The 13,900-nt window shown below is 33.7% G+C and overlaps 1 pseudogene; it reads right to left on the bottom strand.

Moving 5' to 3' along the window:
- Positions 1–3,209: 3,209 nt before the first annotated feature.
- On the bottom strand, positions 3,210–4,513 carry LOC124081387 (eukaryotic translation initiation factor 4E-like; annotated as a pseudogene).
- Between the last annotated feature and the right edge of the window lie 9,387 nt (positions 4,514–13,900).

Raw genomic sequence — 13,900 nt, 5'->3', positions numbered from 1 at the left:
ATATATATGTGTGTGTGTATATTTATATTAAATACAGTGCACTCTGGCAGGGTGAGACTGTGTCAAAGTCTCTATATACATATATATGTATATACGCATATATGTAAATATATGTATATAAGTATATAGGTCATATATATGACATATATATGTGACAGATTAATATATTAATATATACAGATTAATATATATGTGACATATTAATGTGACAGATTAAATGACTGTAATATATAATATTTAGTTTATATACAAACAAATATGTATATATATTTATATTAAATACAGTGCACTCTGGCAGGGTGAGACTGTGTCAAAGACTCCATTTCAATTTTCAAGTTATGATTTGACTCAAGGCATTCATTGCACCAAAAATTACATTCAGCATCCAGTATTATTTATCATATGTTAAAATTGCTTGAAGATTCACAAGATTCTGTAAAACATAATCTGTACAATTAGAGAAAAATTTTAGGCTTATATTATAAAGCTCCAGTATTTGCCTACAGTTAGTAAATTTCCCTTTAGAGTGAGAATAAAATTTTGGCATATTATCACAATGTTCTCTTATTTAAATGATTTTTTTATATTTCCTAAATATTTTATTATAAAATTAGTGTGTCTTTTTTTTTATTATTGGTTGTTCAAAACATTACAAAGCTCTTGACATATCATATTTCATACATTTGATTCAAGTGGGTTATGAACTCCCATTTTTACCCCGTATACAGATTGCAGAATCACATCAGTTACACATCCACGTTTTTACATATTGCCATACTAGTGACTGTTGTATTCTGCTACCTTTCCTATCCTCTACTATCCCCCCTCCCCTCCCCTCCCATCTTCTCTCTCTACCCCATCTACTGTAATTCATTTCTCTCCTTTTTTTCCCTTTCCCCTCACTTCCTCTTATATGTAATTTTGTATAACAATGAGGGTCTCCTTCCACTTCCATGCAATTTCCCTTCTCTCTCCCTTTCCCTCCCACCTCTAGTCCCTGTTTAATGTTAATCTTTTTCTCATGCTCTTCCTCCCTGCTCTGTTCTTAGTTGCTCTCCTTATATCAAAGAAGACATTTGACATTTGTTTTTTAGGGATTGGCTAGCTTACTTAGCATAATCTGCTCTAATGCCATCCATTTCCCTGCAAATGCCATGATTTTGTCATTTTTTAGTGCAGAGTAAATGAACACATGTATTGACTTTCTAATAGATAAGTGTTCAAATTGCTGCAAATAATACACAATGCTTACAAATTGTCAGTGAGTCGTCTCTGTCAAAAACTTTTTTATTAATCAATTTTGTTATGAAACCAAACATATCTTCTAATTGAAAGACATCAAACACAGATTGTTTAGTTACCAAAGTAACCTCAAGCAAATTATAATTCTTATTTAATGCCAAAACTTATGAATCCAAATGATATAGCAAACATTGGATGCAGGTAAAACAATATTTTCCTGGAGAATCCCTAGCACTGAAAGATATAGCAATCCAAAATATCATTTTCTTGTTCCTATTAGCATGTACTTAAATTTGGGATTAAGAAATGGGTTTTGTCATGTATGCAGAAGCATCACTCACAAAGGAAAACTATTATTGTTATGTGGTTTTTTCTCTTATATGCTGTTGACTGTACAGAATTGAAATTATTTCTAATTTTTCTTTTCATTTTCAATCTAGTCATGTCTCTTGAATAAATATATTCTATTTTTAATTAAAATAAATCTAGACAAATATGTTATCTTCTGCTCCAAATGATGTTCTTCCAATAATTAATACCATTAACAGGTTTATTAGGAAGTCGTTATCTTTTTACAAGAATGTTTTCTTGAGCTCATTTATTCCCTTAACTCCTTTCTTAGCAACAAAAAAGATAATTTTTGTATCATTTTTTTCAAGTTTGCTAAATGGTTAGAACAACCTCTTCATCCATATTTATTTTAAAATGTATTTAGTATTTATAAAAGAATGGAATAAAAATAGTACTAAATCTACTGCAGTATTACACTTATTTGCTTTTCAATATGTATTTTGTATGAGAATAAAGAATATCTTTGAATTGTTTCAATATTCTGAAACACTGGTAGTTTTTGTTTTGTTTTTGTTTGTTTGTTTTTACCTAGACTTGCGAATAACTCCTGATATTGGCAAGTGCTTAATATGTCTGCTTTAAAATTAAGTATGAAATCAAATAGCAGGTTGTCTTTCTCTCAAGATAAATTTTAAAGAAATATTATTTGATGACCTCTAAATTTTACAAACAAGTTTTTCTCTAGATGATTTTCAAATTTCAAGGTTTTTTTTTTTTCTTTTCTTTTCTTTTTTTTTCCCAGTTGGCTACACCACTGATAGCCAGGGCAAAACTCCCAATCCAATCCACTCCTCCTGGGCTGTGTACAAAGGAAGACAATGCAGAGGCATTTTTCCCACTACAAATTGGTAATGAATAGACAAGTACATTGTCAGAATTTTGAGATTTCATTCCTCAGATCACAAATATTATGAACAAGTTGATACTGCCAGCTGATTCTAAAAGATTGAAATTGACATCTGAAGAGCCTCTGTGTTAAATATTCTCTAAAATGGATACCAAACACCTCTCTTGTTTGTCATAGTTTGGGTTTGTCTTCTCTTGACATCTGTGCCACCAACTGACAAGAGGACTGCATATAGGTTACAAGATAGACCATTGACTTCTGTGAGAACATACTCTTGGTCACTTTCTGTACACTCTGAGGAAAACCAATTGCCAACATATAACGAGTTTCTAGGTCTTGGCACTTTACACTTTCAATATTGTGAAATATCCTTTCTATAAGAAGTCCCGTGTGGCAAGAGATTGAGAAAGTTTCCAAATATCAGTCAGGTAGACACTAAGGTTCTTTTTTTTTTTAAAGACAATTCACTGTACACATTTTATGTACAGTTTTGTACACTGTCTTAATATGAATGGGACCGATTTTCTACTTGAGCCATTTTTAACCAAAGCAAAATAACCTAAGTAATACAAAGTGTTAAAATACAGCATAAAGATACAAAAACAGACATACTAATTCTAGTTAGGAATGTAATTATGATGTTACATTTTTTTATAATCCACAATTATGTTTAGGAAATCACACAAACATAGATCACTGATTTGAATGAAATGCATAAATTTGTAGCAAAGTTTTGTAGTTACAAAAAACAAAAAAAATTACCAAAGAATGCACAAAATTAATGTTTATTCCACCTTTGTGTCATATTCCTGGATCCTTCACCAATGTTACATGAGGAAAAACAAAAGCAAAACAAATGGAAAACTGAAATCAGAATCACTAATGTTATCAAGTAGGGAAACAAATAAATTAAAATCTAGCAGCCATCAGCAAGAGTACAGCAAAGATAATGCTGTCAAAAGAAACAAAGAAAATTGCTAGAAAACTGTATGCATCATACTCTTTCAAACCAGCAAAATATGCCCCTGCATACAATGGAACATAAACTCATTTTTTTTCCTATTAAGGTATAGAAACGCAAGTTCTTTTGAATATTGTGGATGGGTAAAACTTGTTTGTAATGGTAATTCTACTAAGCTAATACAGAGTGGGCCAGGAACACATTTATGGATTCTGGGGATGATGTGGACTGTAATTCTTTGATTGGGATAGTGGACACTATAATAAAAATTAAAAAAAAAAAAAACAACACAGAAGTACAAGACAAAGGCAAATGAGACTTCTCTTATATCTGAGTAACATTTAGATGGAATCAAATTTAAATGCAGTCCACTCTGCTTTTGAAGAGGCTTTGGTTCAGCTCCCAAATCTCGATTGCTTGACGCAGTCTCCTATGAGAATACTCAGAAGGTGTCTTCTTAAACAACAAACCTATTTTTAGTGGTGGAGCCGCTCTTAGTAGCTGTGTCTGCATGGGACTGATAACCAATCACTATCTTTGGAGGAAGTCCTAACCTTTCCTTGTATACTCTCCCTATATGTGTAACAGCCTCTCTGTTTTCACATTCAGTAGTCCATATTGCTATCTTATCACCTTTAGCTCTAACATTAACAATAGCTCCACATACATCATCACTGTAGTCATCGAAAGAATCTCCAATAAGGCACAGCAGTGTCTCTAGCCAAAATTGATCGAGGTCACTTCGTCTCTGCTGTTTGTTCAATGTAATGAGCCATCTTCCACCCCGTTTGTTTTTCTCATCTTCCCACATAGGCTCAATACCATCCTTAAAAATTGAGTAGTCACAGCCAGGCATTAAATTACTAGACAACTGGATATGGTTGTATAGAGGCCAAAAGTCTTCAACAGTATCAAACTTAGAGATCAGTCGAAGGTTTGCTTGCCAAGTTTTACTTTTATCATTTTTTAAAAAACAGAGTGCCCATCTGTTCTGTAGAGGATGTTTTATATAGTGTTCTGGGTTAGCATCCTCCTGATTAGATTCTGTTTTTCTCCTCTTCTGTAGGCGGGGGATTAGGAGTAGGGGTGGTTTCCGGTTCCACAGTCGCCATCTTAGATTGATCTCTATTTTATTTATTTATTTGTTTATTTTTTATTGGTTGTTCAAAATATCAAAAAGCTCTTGACATATTTCATACATTTGATTCAAGTGGATTATGAACTCCCATTTTTACCCCATATACAGATTGCAGAATCACATCGGTTACACATCCACGTTTTTACATATTGCCATACTAGTGACTGTTGTATTCTGCTACCTTTTCTATCCTCTACTATCCCCCCTCCCCTCCCCTCCCATCTTCTATCTCTACCCCATCTACTGTAATTCATTTCTCTCCCTCGATTTTTTTTCCCTTTCCCCTCATATCCTCTTATATGTATTTTTGTATAACAATGAAGGTCACCTTCCATTTCCATGCAATTTCCCTTCTCTCTCCCTTTCCCTCCCACCTCTAGTCCCTGATTAATGTTAATCTTCTTCTCATGCTCTTCCTCCCTGCTCTGCTTTTAGTTGCTCTCCTTATAACAACGAAGACATTTGGCATTTGTTTTTTAGGGATTGGCTGGCTTCACTTAGCATAATCTGCTCTAATGCCATCCAATTCCCTGCAAATTCCATGATTTTGCCATTTTTTAGTGCTGAGTAATACTCCATTGTGTATAAATGCCACATTTTTAAATCCATTCATCTATTGAAGGGCATCTAAGTTGGTTCCACAGTCTAGCTATTGTGAATTGTGATGCTATGAACATCGATGTAGCAGTATCCCTATAGTATGCTCTTTTAAGGACTTCAGGGAATAGTCCGAGAAGGGGAATAGCTGGGTCAAATGGTGGTTCCATTCCCAGCTTTCCCAGGAATCTCTATACTGCTTTCCAAATTGGCCGCACCAATTTGCAGTCCCACCAGTGATGTACAAGTGTACCCTTTTCCCCACATCCTCGCCAGCACTTGTTATTGTTTGACTTCATAATGGCTTCCAATCTTACTGGAGTGAGATGGTATCTTAGGGTGGTTTTGATTTGCATTTCTTTGACTGCAGAGATGATGAGCATTTTTTCATGTACTTGTTGATTGATTGTATATCCTCCTCTGAGAAGTGTCTGTTCAGGTCCTTGGCCCATTTGTTGATTGGGTTATTTGTTTTCTTATTGCTTAATTTTTTGAGTTCTTTGTATACTCTGGATATTAGGGCTCTATCTGAAGTGTGAGGAGTAAAGATATGTTCCCAGGATGTAGGCTCCCTATTTACCTCTCTTATTGTTTCTCTTACTGAGAAAAAACTTTTTAGTTTAAGTAGGTCCCACTTGTTGATTCTTGTTATTAACTCTTGTGCTATGGGTGTCCTATTAAGGAATTTGGAGCCCGACCCCACAATATGTAGATCGGAGCCAACTTTTTCTTCTATCAGACACAGAGACTCTGATTTGATATCAAGCTCCTTGATCCATTTTGAGTTAACTTTTGTGCATGGTGAGAGAAAGGGATTCAGTTTCATTTTGTTGCATATGGATTTCCAGTTTTCCCAGCACCATTTGTTGAAGATGCTATCCTTCCTCCATTGCATGCTTTTAGCCCCTTTATCAAATATAAGATACTTGTAATTTTGTGGATTGGTCTCTGTGTCCTCTATTCTGTACCATTGGTCCACCCGCCTGTTTTGGTACCAGTACCATGCTGTTTTTGTTACTATTGCTCTGTAGTACAGTTTGAAATCTGGTATCGCTATACCTCCTGATTCACACTTCCTGCTTAGAATTGCTTTTGCTATTCTGGGTCTTCTATTTTTCCATATGAATTTCATGATTGCTTTATCTATTTCTACAAAAAATGCTGTTGGGATTTTGATTGGCATTGCATTGAACCTATAGAGAACTTTTGGTAATATCGCCATTTTGATGATGTTAGTTCTGCCTATCCATGAACAGGGTATATTTTTCCATCTTCTAAGATCTTCTTCTATTTCTCTCTTTAGGGTTCTGTAGTTTTCATTGTATAAATCTTTCACCTCTTTTGTTAGGTTGATTCCCAAGTATTTTATTTTTTTTGAGGATATTGTGAATGGGGTGGTTTTCCTCATTTCCATTTCAGAGGATTTGTCGCTGATATACAGGAATGCCTTTGATTTATGCTTGTTGATTTTATATCCTGCCACTTTGCTGAATTCATTTATTAGCTCTAGTAGTTTCTTTGTGGACCCTTTTGTGTCTTCTAGGTATAGGATCATATCATCCGAAAATAGTGATAATTTAAGTTCTTCTTTTCCTATCTTAATGCCTTTAATTTCTTTTGTCTGTCTAATTGCTCTGGCCAGTATTTCGAGAACTATATTGAATAGAAGTGGTGAGAGAGGGCATCCCTGTCTTGTTCCAGATTTTAGAGGGAATGCCTTCAGTTTTTCTCCATTTAGAATGATGCTAGCCTGAGGCTTAGCATATATAGCTTTTACAATGTTGAGGTAAGTTCCTGTTATCCCTAGTTTTTCTAGTGTTTTGAACATGAAGGGATGCTGTACTTTGTCAAATGCTTTTTCTGTGTCTATCGAGATGATCATAGGGTTCTTATCTTTAAGTCTATTGATGTGGTGAATAACGTTTAATCCAGCATCTCAACAGGAACAAACTCCTTCCATAGCTAAATAAATTAACTGGGAATTCTGCCCACCTCCAGTTGGCCTTCAGATAAAGCTTCTGCCCTGGCCAACAGATTGATTGAAATCACCAGAGACCTAATGTACACCCAGGATTCTGTTCTTAGAAACTGAAGCACACAAAGGTTGAAAACTGGTCACTTTGGGTGTTTTAATGTGTAGAAATATATACAAGAGATCATCTTCTACCCATTGTAGATAGATGCATTAAACCTTAGCTTTAAAGCATTTAACTTTAGTTTCCTAGATATACAGTAAGAATCTATAATGACTTGAACAAGTCACAACAATCCGGGAATTGGGGCATGTTTACCTTTTTAGTTCCGTATTTGCTTTACTAGGACGAATAGATTTAGTCAAGAAAGGTTCAGACATTCATATTTCTTATTACATTATCTCATGTTTTACTTCAGTGTTAACTCCTCCATCCAAGCAAAATAAATTATGCTCATTAGATTATATTACTTTTTACTCAAATTTTGTGCTCTGGTGCTCATTATTTAAAAGATGCAAGTGGCAGACTCATCCTGTATAGTACAAAGGGGAAGATTGACAAAATAAAAATAAGCAGAATTTTATGATCCATCTTAATACACACAGGGTTTTCTTTAAATGGTAGCATGGGGCCTTAAAAATGACCATGAGGCAGCGATTTGGAAGGCTGAGACAGGAGATTGTGAGTTCAAAGTCAGCCTCAGCAATGTTGAGGCACTAAGCAACTCAGTGAGACTCTGTCTCTAAATAAAATACAAAATATGGCTGGGGATATGGCTCAATGATCAAGTGCCCTTGAATTCAATCCCTGGTACAAAAGAAAAGAAAAGAAAAGAAAACCCACAAAAACACTTTACAACTAAAATTTAAAAGACTGATTGAAAAAAAAAATGACCGAGAGGACTGCAACTGTGTGAAGATCCAAACAATCACTGGGAAAAAAATAATTATTCCATGATTTTTGTTAAAGCATTAAAAACTTTATAACATTGTTCATAAATATACAGGGAAATTAACTAAAATTAATATTTTTATATAGAAAATTTAAATATTAGATATAATTAAAGTTTTTCTTTGTAAGAAATTATGAAAAGTTTGTACAGTGATTGCTTTCTTGTATTTTCGATATTACTAAGGATGCATCTTTTCTATGCCTTTAAATTGCCTGTTAGATTTTTTCTAACTTTGTAATAGCTACCAACGTTTTAATCTTTCATTATCGTGAAATATCTCTGAGAGTTCTTTTCTCAATAACATGTATTAGTCATGTAGTAAAGTGGCCCAGTGTGATATTTCAAAATGCGTACAGGGGACAATGATCAAAAACAACATTCCTTTGTTTACCTCCCATTTACCAACCTCTAGTAACCACAATTCAACATTCAGCATCACATTTGAGGGTTTATTTATTTATTTTCTTTCAAATCTCCTTATGTGGGATAACATGTAGTATTTTCCTCTGTGTCTGGCTTATTTCACCTAACACTGTCGTTCAGTTCCAACCATTTGGCTGCAAAGGACAGGATTTAATTCTTCATTATGGCTGAATAATATCTCCTTGTGAAAGTATACCACACTTCATCTACTGATGGGCACATAGTTTGATTTCATATCTTAATTATTCTGACTAGTTCTAAAATAAACATAGGAATTCGGGTATCTGTTTTTGTCATTTTTATTTTACTTCTTCAGGATATGTCCCAGAAGTGGGATGGCAAGTTCGTATGACTTTTGAGGAAACTCCGTGCTGTTTTAGCTTTAGTTTTTTGAGGACCTTCATGCTGTTCTTCACAATGGCTGACTTAATTTATATTCTCACAACAGTGTATTTTCTACATCCTTACCACAATTTGTCAGGTTTTTTTTTTTTTTTACAATAACCATTTTAACTGGGATGATATAATATTTTATGTTTTTCATTTTTATTTCCCTAGTAACTAATTATAATGTGTATTTTTTGCATATTTATTGGACCTTTGTCTTTTTTCTTTTGAGAAATAGCTATTCAGATCATTTGCCCATTTTTTAAATCACATTACTTGTTATTTTAGGAGAAAGATTTTGAGATACTCTTACATGTGGATATCAATCATATTCCAAATAAGTAGGTGGCAAATATTTTGTGCCACTCTATATATAGATTGCCTGTTTATTGAGTTAATTGTTTTATTTTTCTGCCAGAAGCATAATTTGATATAATCTCATTTCCCATTTTGCTTTTGTTTCCAGTGCTTTGGGGTCATATTAAAACAATAAATGCCTACCCAAAATCTTGAAATACTTCTCTTGTTTTTTTCTTGACATTTCATAGTTTCAAGTCTTACATTTTAGTCTTTGATCCATTTTCAGTTGATTTTTGCATAGGGTGACAAATAGGGGTCTAATTTCAGTGTGCTGCCACATGGATATCTCATTTACCCAACAACATTTATTGTAGAGGTTATCCTTTCTTCAATGTTTGTTTAGGTGCCTTTGTTGAGATTCATTTGACTACAGATGCATCCATTTATTTCTGGGTTCTCTGTTCTGTTTAATTGGTCTATGTATCTGCTTTAATGCCAGTACAATATGATTTTAGTTACAGTGGCTCTACAGCATGTCTTAAAATCAGTTACTATGATACCTCCAGCTTTGTTCTTTTTGATCAATGTTGCTTTGAGTAGAGAGGTCTTTTGTGCTTTCAATTGAATTTTAGGATTAATTTTTTAGTTCTGTGAAGAATATCAGTGATACTTCAATGGGGATTGCATTTAATCTGTAAACTGCTTTAGGTGGTATGGCAATTGTAACAATTTTAACTCTTCTTATCCATTAGCAGGGGAGGCCTTCATAAGAGCTCTTTATAAATTATTTTTCATTGATTTCACTTCCTCTGTCAACTTCATTTTTTCACCAAAATCAGTTTTCTTATTTATGTTGCCAATCTCATCTTTACTAAATTTAGTTGACTAGATAGAGTCTTTTGAATACAGCAGTGCCAACATTCTAACAATCAGCTATTTTATCTCTTATATCCAAAAAGTGTTATAGATATTAAATAATATATAATTATAGCACGTTTGTAGTTATATTCAATAGTTTATGTGATATAATAAAACACTTAATACTTCTGTATTAAAATATTATAGATAGTATCATCTGTTATTTTATATCTCATTTATTTTTATAATATATGATGTAGGATTATCACTGGAGACAAAGAAGCAACAACACATTTTTGTATGTGTATACTAACTCATAAGAAATGAATTGACTAATCCTTGATCATGATATGTGTCTACTATAGACATATTAGTTTGTGCAGAACCAGTAGCAAGGTTTGCAGTTTAGGGAATCACCATCAATATATTGTGGCAATTGAAAAAATTGAACCACGTTGTTATAGAACGGGTGGTTTTCTATCTAAACCGTGGTAACTGATATTTGTAAATATCAGTGCCATGCCTTTTTTAAAGAAATGCCTTTTTAAAAACTTTTACTTTGAGAACATCAGAGCCTATTTTTATTTTTTTGTTTTTAGCACTAGCTTCTTCCTGTTTGTGCAGACCTTCATTTCTCAAGCTCTGCACATTCACCTAAACAGATTAATTGTCCAGGTCATTGGAGATGAGGTCTGAAATCCTGAGTTTTTATTTTTGGGAGAAATACACCTGTCCCTCCAATTCTACTAGTGAAAATAGCCCAAATTTTGAACCTGATTTCTTCTCAACTTTGTCCTAGCTGTTCTTTTACTCTGTTCCTCTTTAAAAAACAAACAAAACAACAACTATATCTATATACATATAGTTGTTATATATACATATAGTTGTTATATATATAATTAGTTATAGGTGACACAATATCTTTATTTTTATGTTGTGCTGAGGATCGACCCCAGTGACTCATGATGCTAAGCAAGCGCTCTATCTCTGAGCAACAATCCCAGTCCTGTTCCTCTTAATTTATATCCTTTCACAGAAAAACAACTGTCACTCACCATAAGTACAGCAAACATTTTTAGTCCCTTTAGTGAGTTATTAGACTAAGGCTAGTCTTGCTGTAGACTGTAGGTATATGGCAATTACAGAGGCTTTATAGGGTGTTAAAACCACTGTTTTTCGTTTGTTTGTTTTGTTTTGTTTTCTCTTTCTATATATACACAGTTGCACGCACACACAAATATACATACTAATAAAGTGACACAATATCATCCACATTTTAATATATCATTGTTACAGTTTTTGTAGAAGAGACTAAAAGAAGAGAACAGGGTGGAAGTATGGAGAACAGAAACACAACAAAGTTGAAGTGAAGGAACCAGCAAGAAGTACTTGTGAAGCATGTAGTTAAGTGTATAGCAAGAAACTAAAATGATAGAACCTCCATAGTAAAAAATTTTGAACAATAAGAAATTGAGTTTTGCAACATTCTAAAAACAAAGAAGAAACAAATAAATGGAATTTCCAACTGTTAGTAGGAGGAAAACAGAAATTATTTGGGAAAATATTTCCAAGAAGGAGACAGTGGTACATACTGCAATTCCAGCTACTTGGAAGCCTGAGGCAGGAGGATCCCACATTTGAGGCCAGCCTCAGCAATTTAGCAATACTTTATCTCAAAATAAAACAATAACAAGGGCTGGGGAGATAGCTCAGTGATAAAGCATTCCTAAGCTCAAAACTCAGTACTTGGTACCAGGAAAAAGATAAAAGAAAACAGAAAGAAAGCAAGAAGAAAGATAAGACCAATGTGTGAAATGATTTGAAATGCAAAACATGTTTAGGATTTATTAGTGGCTACTAAGTCACGCTCCGAAGATAACTTTTCCTCTCAGTTTCAAATGTAGTTACACATTCGTTCTTTGGTTATTTTCTGGACTCTTATTCTGTCAAAAGCCCTGTTCTAGGCACCTGGACTAGGAAGAGGAAAACTGAATAAAACTGATAAGTCGTCTGCGAAGACAGGTAATAAGTAAACATAATAAATTAATAAAACATCTTGTTTAAAGGGGTAACAATATAAATAGAAAAATAAAAACAAGAAGGATGAGGAAGGGAGGTATTATCAATACAATCAGTTATAGTCTTCATTAAAAGAACAACATTTGAGTAAAGAGTTAACAATGAGGAAGTCAGACATGGGGATGTAAAAGATGTGTGTCCTGGGAAAATTTCTGGTGCAGAGGCCATAAGGTGAAAGTGTGCCTGGACAACTGTGGGACAGTGAGGATACCAGTGTTCTGGGAGCTGACTGAAAGGGGAGGGTACTAAGATCAGGCAGTAGACCATTATAAGAACTCTGATGCTGTTTTTGCAGGACATGAAGAACCATCATAGGATTTTGAGCAGAAAAATGAAAAGATTGGGTCTTTTAAAGGGATACTTTGGGTCCTGCAAGAGTTCATGATCTTTTTGATAAGAATGAAAACACAATGACCACTTTGTGATCATGTTTTGTTTATGTTCTTAAGTTAGAGCCCATACAGTCTCCTGATAGACTAACTACACATGGGTTGCAAAATGTGGGAGGGATAAAGCATAACTAATGTTCTTTTTTTGGGTGGGCTAGATATCTGGGATTGAACTCAGGGCTACTCGACCACTGAGCCACATCCCCAGTCCTATTTTGTATCTTATTTAGAGAAAAGGTCCTACTGAGTTGCTTAGCTCCTTGCTTTTGCTAAGGCTGTGTTTGAACTCAAAATCCTCCTGCCTCAGCCTCCCAAGCTGCTGGGATTACAGGTGTGTACCATTGTGCCCAGCATTAAATTTCTTTATATTTTTAAAAGAATAAATTAAAGTACATCTTAACCTTAATAGGATAAAGTCATCAAAAGTAAGAAGCAAATAATTGTGTTATTGGAATAGATTGTCTGTTAACATGAAAAAGATGATTGAATCTCAAGTTGAAATTTTGCTGGAAACTAAACAGTTTTAATTAATAGGCTAAGCATAACAGAAGCATTTTGAACATTAAGTCAGGTGATATTACAATAAATAAAAACAAAGACATTTTAAAATTTCATTTTCAATGTTAATCACAATATTTCTATAATATGGCACTTAATTTTTTTTTCTAAGTAGAACCCTAGTGAGTAATGTTGGAAAGGAATGAGAAAATATTTAATGAATTTAATCAGACAATTTTTATCTCAATCAAGAAATTTGTTGGGCAAATCACAAAACTCACAAGGAGTAATGTAATATAGTTATATTTAGCATAAAGCATTACTTAAAATCATAACATTCTATATGTTTTTGTTCAAAAAATCATCCTGTTTAAATTATCCTAGATGCTGTTTAAAAAATATTTGTTAAATTATTGATAATAAGGATATTGTCAGAATGAAAATATCATATCAATATACGTGAAATTCAATTTTTTGTAAAATTAATTTGCAGATTTATAGCACTTGAACATACACTATACAAGTTTCTGAGAAGTGAATTTTATTCTCTCTTGGTCAGTATAGGAGTAATATGACTGGCAGTGTATTGAAGGTTCATTTTTATAAGAGTTTTAAACCCATTGTCTCTATCATAGCAATACTAAAAATTTTCAGTAGTATTAAAAGTACAATGTTGCTTACAACTGAAGCCAGAATTAGACATGCAGTCAACATAGATAGATAAATTGAGTCAGGTCAATCAAGGAGGACAATTTTGAGTTAGGCCTGCAAGGTGGAGACTATCCCTTGAAGGACTGAAATATTAATTCCTTCAGAGCCCTTCCTCCATCCTTATCAACAACCTGCTGGTGCTTTAAGGTTGTTAATGTGTCCTTGGCTACATGATCCTGCCCTTCCCACTTCAA

Source organism: Marmota monax, unplaced genomic scaffold, assembly GCF_021218885.2.
Source record: "Marmota monax isolate L192 unplaced genomic scaffold, Marmota_monax_Labrador192_F-V1.1 WCK01_AAM20220418_F8-fsc00184, whole genome shotgun sequence".
In the NCBI taxonomy this organism is placed as follows: Eukaryota; Metazoa; Chordata; class Mammalia; order Rodentia; family Sciuridae; genus Marmota; species Marmota monax.
Note: the sequence above shows the minus strand (reverse complement) of the source record. Positions and strands in the feature narration are given on the sequence as shown.